The sequence below is a fragment of the Octopus bimaculoides genome, chromosome 11 (genome assembly GCF_046866305.1).
Source record: "Octopus bimaculoides isolate indiv1 chromosome 11, ASM4686630v1, whole genome shotgun sequence".
In the NCBI taxonomy this organism is placed as follows: Eukaryota; Metazoa; Mollusca; class Cephalopoda; order Octopoda; family Octopodidae; genus Octopus; species Octopus bimaculoides.
The window spans coordinates 79,632,463-79,644,260 of record NC_142938.1 but is presented as its reverse complement, the minus strand read 5'-3'; the positions used below and the strand labels follow the sequence as shown (position 1 = coordinate 79,644,260).

Genomic DNA, 11,798 nt, shown 5'->3' with positions numbered 1-11,798 from the left:
AAGGATGCAAGTTGGGAGGACCATAAGCATGCTGGACAAAATGCTTAGCAGCATTTTGTTTGTTTTTATGACCTGAGTTCAAATTCCACTGAGGTCAACTTTCCCTTTCATCCTTATGGGGTGATAAAATAAGCACATCTAATCATCAGTTTGTCAAACATTGCTTGGGTTTGATCTCTTAATCCTATCATCCACCACTATCTTGCATAGTGTTCATGAGGTCATTATAGCAATAAACTGTTGAGCACTGAGGTCAATGTAACTAGCTGTCCCACCCCTCAAAATTGCTGGTCTTATGCCAAAATAAGAAAGGATTATATGTAAGATATAAAATATAATGATTTAAATACCCCAAAACGATGTTTCAATCATTGTTTCTCTATTAATATTTCTGTATTAATTATTATTGATCTTGGAGGACCATCACTGAACAATTGATGAACAATTAATATTGAAAATATTAATAGTTTAATAAAACTATTAATATTTTCAATATTAATTGTTCATCAATTGTTCAGTGATGGTCCTCCAAGATCAGTTCATGAATTTCCATGATGTTTTCATTTGTTTGGGAGGTCGATGGTCGCCCTGAACTAGGTTGGTCATCAAGCAACAAGTGACCATTCCTAAAGTGTGGAAACCACTTGTAAGCTTGTGTTTTGCTCATGGCAGCATCCTTGTAAGCTGCTAGAAGCATGATAACTGTCTTGGCTGCCACTTTTGCCAGCAGAAAACAGAATTTCACGGAAGCATGTTGTTTTTTCATTTCAGCCATCGCAAAAATCGACAGACAAAGGAGAAGCACTGCAAAACAAAGACGCACCACATGGCAGTATAACTTCACTTGACACTGCTGGTCAGCAGACTGATGCCTGAGGGTTGCATCAAGTAGCTTCTAGTGGTGGAAGCTGGAACTACAATGAGTTTGTCCCACAGAGAACGTTTACTTTTGGGTACCCCTTCATATCTTGAATAGAAGTATTTTGGTATTCATTTCAACTGATGTTCTTTCGTGCATCTTAAACAAGTTCTGTCATATTTCGGTCTTCAATTAACCTTTAACATTTTCTTCACCTCATCAATGATTATATTATGAATATATGAGACTTCAATTATTGGTAAATGAAACATAAAACGATGCAAAAATAGAAGCAGTATCAAAGACTTGAGCCAATAAACAAGCCTCTACATGGATGCTTAGCCTGCTAGAAAGAGTAGCAAGATCACAATCTACCATCTCAAAGATGAAAAAAACAAAAGAAAAAAGTAAAATAAATGAAAGAAGGACACATCAAATAACATAGGTAGGAGTAATCTGAAAAACCTGCTGGACATGGACATAGGTAGAATACCTTTGACTATAAGTTTACTTGAATTTGGCTAACCTGGTACCAGTGGCAGCTCGTAGATAAAATTAGTGGAAGTGCTCCTTCAGAAAATTTTTAGCTGTTGTTTTAATATTGTGTAAAAGGAAACAAACATAAAAAGAACTCTGCCATGAATTCCCCTTGTCTTTTAAAGATCCCCACTAAATCACAAAATAAGGTGGTGAGGGGGAGGGGGTAAATCTGCCCTATTTTTCAAATCCTGGCAGTAACACTGAAGCTGGAAGCAGAATAATAATCTAATTCCACATTTTATCACATTCAAGAATATAAACACGTTTTTAAGTCCAACACATGCTGAGTCGAAAAGAAACACTAACTTACACCGGCACAGCGTGAACAACAGTGCTCTCTCTCCCTAGTGTGAAGCTTCCTATCTGTGTAATCTTTCATTAACGTATATCAGTGAAGGATATATATATATATATATATATATATATATATATATATATATATATATATATATATATATATATATATGAGTATATATATAAAAATTCTCATGGAAAAAATAAAATGGTGCTCTTGTTATTCTCACCATCAGTAAATGATGTAAGCAGCCAATGATTGGCTCAGTTTGAAACCTGTAACCAAGGAAGCTAATGTTCACAAAGCATTATATAAAATGAAATATAAAAAAAATATATATTCCTAGATATTCTAATGTGTTCCCCTGGCAGCTTGGTACACTGAAGGAAAGTAACAAAATAGAAACATGATGATGTGCCAGTAGCTGATTGGAAATTATGAATTATGTATTGTCAGTTCGTTTGACAGCTTATTGATTTAGCTATCTTGCCTCAACACTCTCTACATGGTTGTTCAACCTACAGGCAGAAAAAAAAACAAGAAAAAACAACAAAAAAACCCAGCCAAATATCTATCTAACACAGACATGACTGAATGGTTAAACAGTTTGTTTTATAACCATGTCGTTTTGTGGTTCAATCCCTGTCTGCAGTACCTTCAGCATGTGTCTTCAATGTCTTCAACTGTAGCACCAGGTTGACCAATTCCTTATGAGTGAATTCGGCAGAAGAAAACTATGTTGAAGCCCATCATATATATATATATATATATCCATCTTTAAACTCCATCCTGTCAACACCTCAAATGTAAAATTCTCCCCTGAAGATGGAGGCGGTGTTACTTGATAATGGATCCAAGTAACTATCATTATTCCAGATCACCAAGTCCCCAGAAACAACTGTCGGACTCTTAAAACTCTACTCATTTAACTCCTGATACCATTTATATTCTGTAAGTCAGACTATTTTATATCCATACACATTTTTTTCTTTTAAATGTATTTGATATTCTATGTAAATCAACTTGCCTGACTTGCTTGTCCTTATATTTACTCATCTACCGGCTCAAGTTCAGATCTCTTCAGCACTTCATGGTGTATTCTATATAGCGAACACCTGTCTAGCATGATTTTGTTGGGTTGGTGTGAGAGGCCAGATCTGGCTAGTGTGAACATAAAACAGGTAGAATATTTGGGCTGGGATCAACAAACCAGCACCAGTTTAAATGCTAATGGATTAATTGTGATAAAGTTACTTATTTTGCCAAAATCACTTTGAATCCTTTATCTAGCTCAGATGGACTGACCACAAATCTGAGAACAAGTATGGATGTTTAGGACAACTTACAAAAACGATTTGGACAAGCAAAGAATTAATTCACTTTAAAAAAGAAAGCTTATATCACAGTCTCAGGAGGGTTAGTATTAAAAGGGTTAATGGCCCCAGTTATGGTATCTACTGCTTTCTATTCAACATTTAAATCTATTTAGTTGGATCATCTCTTCCCCTCGGATGTTTCTATTATAGTATTATCTAAACCCCCCCCCCAGCTGAGTGATGTATAAAAGGAAATAATCTCCCCTATCAGCTGGGAATGTAACCTAGTTTTTCTTTTTTTACACCTGTTTGTTGCTTTCACTTTATTTACATTTCTAATTACCCTTTAATAAGTGTGACCTTCACAATTCCAATTTACTCCTCTCCAAATGCCAATGAGAAAGTGTCTGTGATTACTTGATTTGTTGAAAATAGTGTAGAAATTTCTCTTGGAAATAGCAGCTAAACATTCCTTGAATTACAGCTCACTGTCTTAAAAAAATAAAGTTACTTTGGATAATGTAGTTCTTCATAAGATCATGTGCAAAAAAAAATAAAATGGAAAATGATAGGATAGTCAAGGATAAAATACCTTTGGACATAGGCCTACTGGATCAAGGCTGACCTGGGGTTAAACAACAACAACACCCTCTCCTCTTAAAAGAAACTGGAGGCTTTCTGGTTAAACACTGTACATGGAGTAAACAAGAAACACTACCCCAGTATGTATAGCGAAAACAGAGACATTCCATTAAAGGAACCTTTATGCAGCTACTCAGTCTGCTCAAAATAACAGTCAAATCACCTTCATGTCCCTTAGAAAAAGGACACATTGAACAATGTACTCCCAGATAGATAATAGGCCAAGAAGGTCATTGCTAGAATGTTTTAATTAAAAGCCTGCTTGATCAGGGTTGACTTGATATTAAATTACAACAAAAGCATTGATCTATATATGCCATGAGAAAACTTCAAAAATATAATGAAACTAGTTTTATAAACAAAACACATCAATTAATTTCATTAAATGAAAAAAAGTAAAAAAATGAAGAAAATAAAAATTGATCAAAGCAGTGATGAATTGTCAAATGGTTGCTGGAGGCATCAAAATCTACAATAAAAAGGAATATTTGCTTTCAAAGATACAGCTTATTTTCCTTGCACTATAAATATTTTTAATATACGGACAATTGTCAATATAAATAATATATATTTGTATAAAGACATGTATTTCTTGATATAAACCCATATATGTTCCTAAGTCCACCGTACTGCACTGAATACTATGTTCATATCATAAACAATTCCTGGTAAATTACAACAAAAACATTGATGAGAAAACCATGCCAATTCAAGAATGTAATGAAACTATTTTTTATAAACAGAATACATCAATTAATTTCATTAAATAAGTAAATAAAAATATTGAAGAAAATTGAAATCGACCATGATACAAATTGAATTAACCTCAGATTTGAACCCTAACACTTGTTGGTTACATCTAAGATGATATGCAATTTTTATCTTTTTATATTTTATTCACCTTCATTTTTAGTCAGCAGAAAGATACTTAAATAAGTAAATGGACTGAACCATTAAACATATCTTTTCTCAGTTAACTTCTGCACTTTATGGTTAGCTGTTTAGGTTTGTATCATTACTATACATATTTCTACATTTCTTTTAGTTCTTATTTTCATATTTTTTCTGTCTAAAATGTAATAATTCCAATCTATTAAACAGGGAGTAGAATTAAACTAATCTATGATGTGATAATTTCTCTTTCAATTTAATTTTGCTTCTACTGAAGATTATGTGTGCTCAGTCATTAAATTTCAAATTTAATCTTTTTGTTATTTTGGTGAATCTCCATTGTTTGATTGTGAGGATTCAGTAGTTTGATCAACCATATAACTTACTCTTAAATTAACGTCTTAGTAACCGAGTATTCCACAGACTTGTGTACACTTTTGAGTCACAGGTGTACTCCACCTGGTTGGCTTCTATTCAGTTTCTGTCTACCCAATTTCATTCACATGGCATGGGTTAACATGAAGCTATTGGAAATAGCATTTGCTCAAGCTGCCATGCAGTGGGATCAAACCCAAGACATTGTGCCTGTGAAGTAAACTCCTTAACTATTTGGCCAAACTACACCTATTATTGTATACGTCTACTTAAGAAAACCTATGGTGTATAGATAGCTAGTTCAGTAACCAGGTATAGTTCAAGCTCTACTCAATAACATGGTGCTTTGTTATCTGGGGGTGAGAGTAGCAGTCTGGGCCAGATATGTATTCCCCATTGTACCCCTCCCTAGTCCTGTTTACTGCAAGGCTCTGTTGGTGAGCACAATAGAAGCAGACAAGATAGACTTGGTTTTAGAGTAACCATTACAGTTTTGTAATTTTTTCAGCATTGTACAACCTAATATCATGTACATTTGTTTTTTCTTGTTTTTGTTTGTCTGCACCAAGTGGAATGGGTTGTGTTCTTAGAATGTTGTTTTTTGTTTTGTTCAGGGTGTTGTAGATGTAAAGGGAAGAAAGCTGCAAGAACTTTGGCGGACTGAGGCTTGCACTGAAACAAACTGCATCGCTTGCATAGCTTAAATAATCTTTTGTTACTGAGAATTTTGGTATTAAGATGATGAACTGGCCAAGTTGTTAAAGAGTTAAAGGGTAGATCGCTTTCTGGTAATCCTTTTGGTTCTCTGTTCACTAAGTTCAAACACTGCCAAGGTCAACATTGCTTGTCTTCCTTTTGAGGTCAATAAAGTACCGGTCTTGCCCCGGGGTTGATTATTCTGTTTGTTTCTTTCTTGGAGGAATTGGAGAATAAGTGCCAGCATGGCTATGTGGTAAGAAGCTTGCTTCCCAACCACATGGTTCCAGGTTCAGCCCCACTGCGTAGCACCTGGGGCAAGTGTCTTCTACCAAAGCCTTGTGAGTGGATTTGGTAAATGGAAACTGAAAGAAGCTGGTCGTGTGTGTGTGTGTTTGTGTAATACATGATATATATATGTCTGTTTATCCCCCACTACCACTTGACAACTGGTGTTGATATGTTCACATCCCCGTAACTTAGTGGTTTGGCAAAGAGACCAATAAAATAAAGACCAGACTTTAAAAAAAATTATTAGACCTGGTGTCAATTTGTTCGAATAAAATCCTTCAAGGTGGTGCCCCAGCATGGTCACAGTCAAATGACCGAAACAAGTAAAAAATAAGATATCAGATCTAGAGAGGGATGGGCTCTGCTAAGTTACAAAAACATGCCTAACATTTTTTTCTTCTCAGTCTTGGCCAAACATTTTAGTATTGTGTAGCAAGTCGGTTGGGTTCCTTGGTTTATTAAGATTCATTGGAAAATTTGAGACTAGCTATAAACGGATGTATCATTTGTACACTTGAGTTTATTTTATGTTAGTCAAATTTGATATCTGAGAATGCTGGTATGTCTTTCTACATTTAACTTTTACTAAAGTTTCTGTGTTATACACACAAAAGTGTTTATAAATTATCTTTACACTAAAAATTGAGCATTGTGTAGATGTGTTGCATGCAAGCTACGGAGCTCACGTTGAAGCCTTCTGATGTTTCTAATAAAACTTTGCCTATGTTTTCCAATAAACTCTGCTGAGACTTTTTTGCTCTGAATTTTTCAAACTGTTACAAGAATTTATGGACACTACCTACCTGCCTATCTATCCATCCATCCATCTACCTATGGACACTACCTGTCTACCTATCTATCTACCTATCTATCTACCTACCTATCTATCTATCTATCTATCTATCTATCTATCTACCTGTCTACCTACCTACCTATCTACCAACCTACCTACCTCCCTCCATCTCTCTCTCATTGTAGTGCTGTTGCAAATAATTCCTAGTTAGATTTGTGCGTGTGGAGATGTTTGAGTGATTATTGTATTTAGTCCTTGACAATGCTAATAAAAGTAATAATAACAATAGTTATTGTTTAACCTGAGATTAATCTTGATATAGTGAGGAAACAGAAGATAAGACACTTCAGCTGTGACCATCACTTCTTTCATTTGGATATAGTACATCAATAACCACATTAATCAATTCTTTTTTTTTTTTTAATTGAAATTTGGCAACTTGCTATTTGTAGCAGGTTGACCAATCACAGGATCTCGCATTAGTTTGATGTTGCTGAATGCTCAGTGTTCTGGCTTGAATGTATACATGTTTTATCTATCTCCCCATCCACATTTATATAAAAAGATGAGGTTTTGAAATTACAAGTCATAATTACAGATGGCATTTAGATTGGCTGAAATGGACAGCATTTACTCTAAATGTATACACACAAACAGACTGTGCATGTGTAGGACTGGTCTCTGAATATTACCATTTGCAGTAATATTAGAAATGAATACTACCAAATTTGCTGCATTTAAACAATAGAAATTAGTTATTCATAACAAAAGCTGTCAGTGACTGTAGGGGGTGGGGTTTCAGATGATTTCAGAATGTCAATATCTTTTTTTTTTTCAGTTGTGTTAGTATTTAGGCCATAGTGGGAAGCAAGACTCTATATATATTAGATTCACAAATGATTTTTTGTTTTTATCTAGTTATTACTGCTGTAATATGATTATGCATTTTTTTCGTATTCTAATCTTCTCCTCTGTTTTAAGTGGTGGCTATAAAGCAATAAGCTGTAATCTGGTCTCAGCTTTTGTTCAGCTTTCATTTTTTTTTTTGTGGGATTCTTTTTTATGTCCACAAGACCATCATAGATATGTTTCACTAACCATTGTCAGTCATTATATGACCAGCAAACAAGGGCTAAATGTATGTTTAAGCATTTGCATAATAAACTTTAAAAATGTACACATACACACATGGCATGGGATGTAGTGAATCTATGATTATCAACATCGTGTTGAACTGTCCTTTTTTGGGGATCATATCTACTGGATGTGTGTATTTTGTGCATAAACATAGCTGTGTAGCTTTTTTAAATATAGGACATTTAGCCAATAGGTCTACATATTGCCCTGGAACTAAATGCAATTAGCTCAAGACTCTATCTCTCCCCCCACACACTGTTGAATGTACAGGGTGTGATAATTGCTTGGTCTGTTGTAGATATTAGTTGGTAAATGTCATGTTTTTGCTGTGAGGTCTACATATTGCATTGTAAATAGAGAATATTATTGAGCTATTCAGTGTATGTATGTATATATAGCAGAACATTGCCATGTCGAGTGTTTATATATTGCACCGTATAGAATATTTAACTGTTATATTATGCTGTAAATGCAGTGTTTGTTACTTCTTAATCTCAAATAGGGAAGCAATCCACAGACATTTCAAAATGATATATTGAGAAAATTGGATCAAGTTAATGATATTCAAAGCTAAATTTGAACTCCTAAACAGGCCCCATGTAGGGACTGCATTTACAGGAGCAACACGAAATCAAAGTGGAATTTTTGATGGATACTGACAGATTGTAGTTCATGTGTCTTTGGAATATGCCAGGGTGCAGGTTTACATGCAATTGCAGCAGGTCTGGATGCATTTTCACAGATCCAACAACAGTGGTGGATTGGGTCTAAAAATATTGGTTACTAAGAGCCTAAGTGGGCCCACCCGCAACTACAATACCACCATTTAATTTTTTTTCTTGTTAAAATTCTTTTCAACTGTCTACAAACACAGCCAGGCTGAAATAATTAATGCATTCTTCCAGGAGTGAATAAAAAATCCTCAAACTTGAGGGGATGGGCCCCCATATATGGATTCTAATAGTGCAGAGGCCCACTTGTCATCGGGGAAGCTGGCAACCTGGCCAGTCCGCCACTGCCCATCAACTATGTTAGGCTACAGTTTCTCAATACGTTTGAGTACGTCTGCATGCAAACGTATCCATAGCATATAGTTAGAATATTGGTTGTAGAGAGCTAAGTACAGATTGTTAAATGCATAAATTGGATCTTCAGAAGTTCTTAAAGTCTTGGCCCGTCGTATGTATATATGTTTGTGTTTAGCCCCACCACCATTACTGGACAACCGATGATGGTGTGGTTACGTCCCTATAACCTAGCAGTTCGGCAAATAAACCCGACAGAATAAGTACTAGGCTTACAACAAATAAAGGCGGTGCTCCAGCATGGCTGCGCTCAAATGACTGAAACAAGTAATCAATGTGAGTGTCTGGTGATTAGATGCCATCGCATGAAGCTGTCGGCCTTTGAGTCATTCTAACTTCAGCCGATTATTAATAAAAACGTGTGAGTGTGCGTATATAACCTCACTTCGCTCCCAGAGAAAGTATTACATTTTAACTTGTTTAAGGAACCCTTTCTCGTCAAAAATTAGGTTAAAATATATGAGCTTCTTATACATGGATAGTATTATAATCCCTTGCAAAAACCCTTTTTCCAAATTTTAAGCCCCCCAAAATTTGGGGGTTCCTTATATACGTTAAAATACGATACTTATGAATTCAATGTTGTAGTTTGTCAAGAGGCGGGGTTTTCTTTTTGCTGATGTTGGATTTGCGGGAGAAGTTATTTTTCTTCACTCTTCTGAGCTCTGTAATTTGATAATTGATTGTGAAGCATTTGAAACCCGAACTGTCGAGGTTTCTGGCGCAGAAAAAGTTATTACGAATTAGGTTATGCTGATATTCATTATGTCTCAATTTGTATAACTCCAGTTCTACAATCCAGATTTTTGTAATTTATCAAAGTTATTGAAAAAATTAAAACTGTGGTTTGACTGAAATTATTAAATTTGAACAACAAAATATCACTTTTGGAAGTAGTAAATTAAACAATTAAGTAATGATGGACAATATCAAGATAGAGTATATGAACATATATAGCAGTCGAAGAGGTTGTATAAGTTTGTGTAGTAAGCTACGAAATTCTTCTATTCTCTCGATTTCCTGTAATTCAAACCGCTTCGTGGTCCCAGCAGACAAAATGGAAGAGGCGTTGTCCCGGAGGATAGCAAAGGAGATGCAATGGAACAGCCACTCTGACTCACGGAGCTCGCACTTGTGGACAGCCATCTCCGCCTCGATAACGGTGAGCAGGAATATAGTCCACGGCGGAGGTCACCTCTACCACAGACTCGACCATAAACCTGTCAGAGCGACCGATACTTTGACAATTTGTTTTTCTCAGCTTGAGCAGCTGAGCCTGGAGAAGGTGTCAAGCATATGACATCTCAGATCAGGGTCTACCGCCACGAAACAGGAACATTGTTATACCGTCAGGCCCTTTACCGTCCCCTCGGTCTCGTCCCGCTGGTTCGAGTTGGGAAGGGAAACCTGCGGCGTTTAGACCGTGGTTTATGATTTTGTTAGGGGCGGCATGACCTGGAAGGCGGCCAGCACTATAATGGCATGCCAGTGAGTGATGGCGGAATCCACAGTGGATCCGCACCACATTCGTGAGGCTTCCGGATTTGGAGGCTAAGCCTCAGGGAAAGGCCGATGTGCAGACAGTCGCTATCAAGCCGAGTGCTAGTCGCGAGCGAGGAAAATAAATGGATCTTTTGAAAAGATCCCTTATTTAGTTATTTTATCGGTATTCAAACTACATTGAGACATGGGGCAACACCTACAAAAACATCCTATGACCATTATGTTTACAATATATATTTATATATATATATGAGTTCATACAAAAAGGACATCAATAACATAACTGGTGTTTATCTTTTAAGTCTTTTACTGAAGTTGGTAGATCATGTAGAAGTTTAATACAGTATAAAGTTTAAGGTAAAAAAGTATTTTATCGACTAATATGGGGGGGGGGGGAATCGACAGAGGTGCAGGCTGGATAATTTGAGAGGAAAGTTTAATGAAACTTGAGTTCGTGCCATTTTCAGAAGTATGAGATACACTGATAGAACGATTTAAATGTAGACTTAAAAGTACAGTCATTATCCAGACTATGAAGATATACTGGAATGTGTTTTAAAAGTTATAAGACGAGAAGTGCTGTGATAACTTTTTATTGACAATTGTTGAATATTTAGGTTTTACCAAAGGCAGAGCAAAAAAATGGAGGGAAGCTGTAAAAAAGATCCCTCTTAAGGTGTTCAGAACTGGGTGCTGTCCTGAATAAGTAATCCCCCACTCTCACAGAGAAACAAAATACCATTCATAGGCCTCTTCTTAAGTCCCGATGATATTACCTATCAAGCCCGTTAATTAAAATAAGGCTATCAAAAGTGCCTCATCGCACTCCTGGCTGCCGCTACTAGAGGCACATAGAATTGAGATCGATGTTCATAAATTGTATTGGGTTGTGCACAGAACTGGGATAATAATCTCCGTCCTCATCTTTCTTCATAATTAATGGACGAATTATTGAAAAGGTGGTTGATATAAATTTATATTTCTTTCTACTCTTTTCCCAGCGTGTAATATTTAAATAGTATTAATGAAAACTAATTTATCGAAGTCTGTATGTTCGAAATGAAAAAAGGAAAACTAATTTTAAATCGAGTCTTCCAAAATTAATCTTTATTGAATTGGGAATCGGGGAGGCCTTAACAGTATCAAACATTTTCCAACCCTAACTACCTACTAGACGAAGAAATGCTCTCGAGTCTGAGAGGTTTCCCAGCGCCCCAAAATTTTCAACCAAAGGTCATTAATTTTTTCTTCTTCTCACTCATATATATATATATATATATATATATATATATATATATATAAGTATAAATAAAAGTTCTTTCTACCTAAAAAGAAAAAAAAATCTCAGCTTGTATGGATTAGTATTGGCAGAGCC

The 11,798-nt window shown here is 35.8% G+C and overlaps 1 protein-coding gene across 2 annotated transcripts in view; it reads left to right on the top strand.

Annotated features, from left to right (window-relative positions):
- The window catches only part of LOC106867931 (ras-like GTP-binding protein RHO), a 101,658-nt gene that overhangs the window by 38,188 nt on the left and 51,672 nt on the right, over positions 1 to 11,798 (top strand). The gene's annotated exons all lie outside the window — the stretch shown is intronic.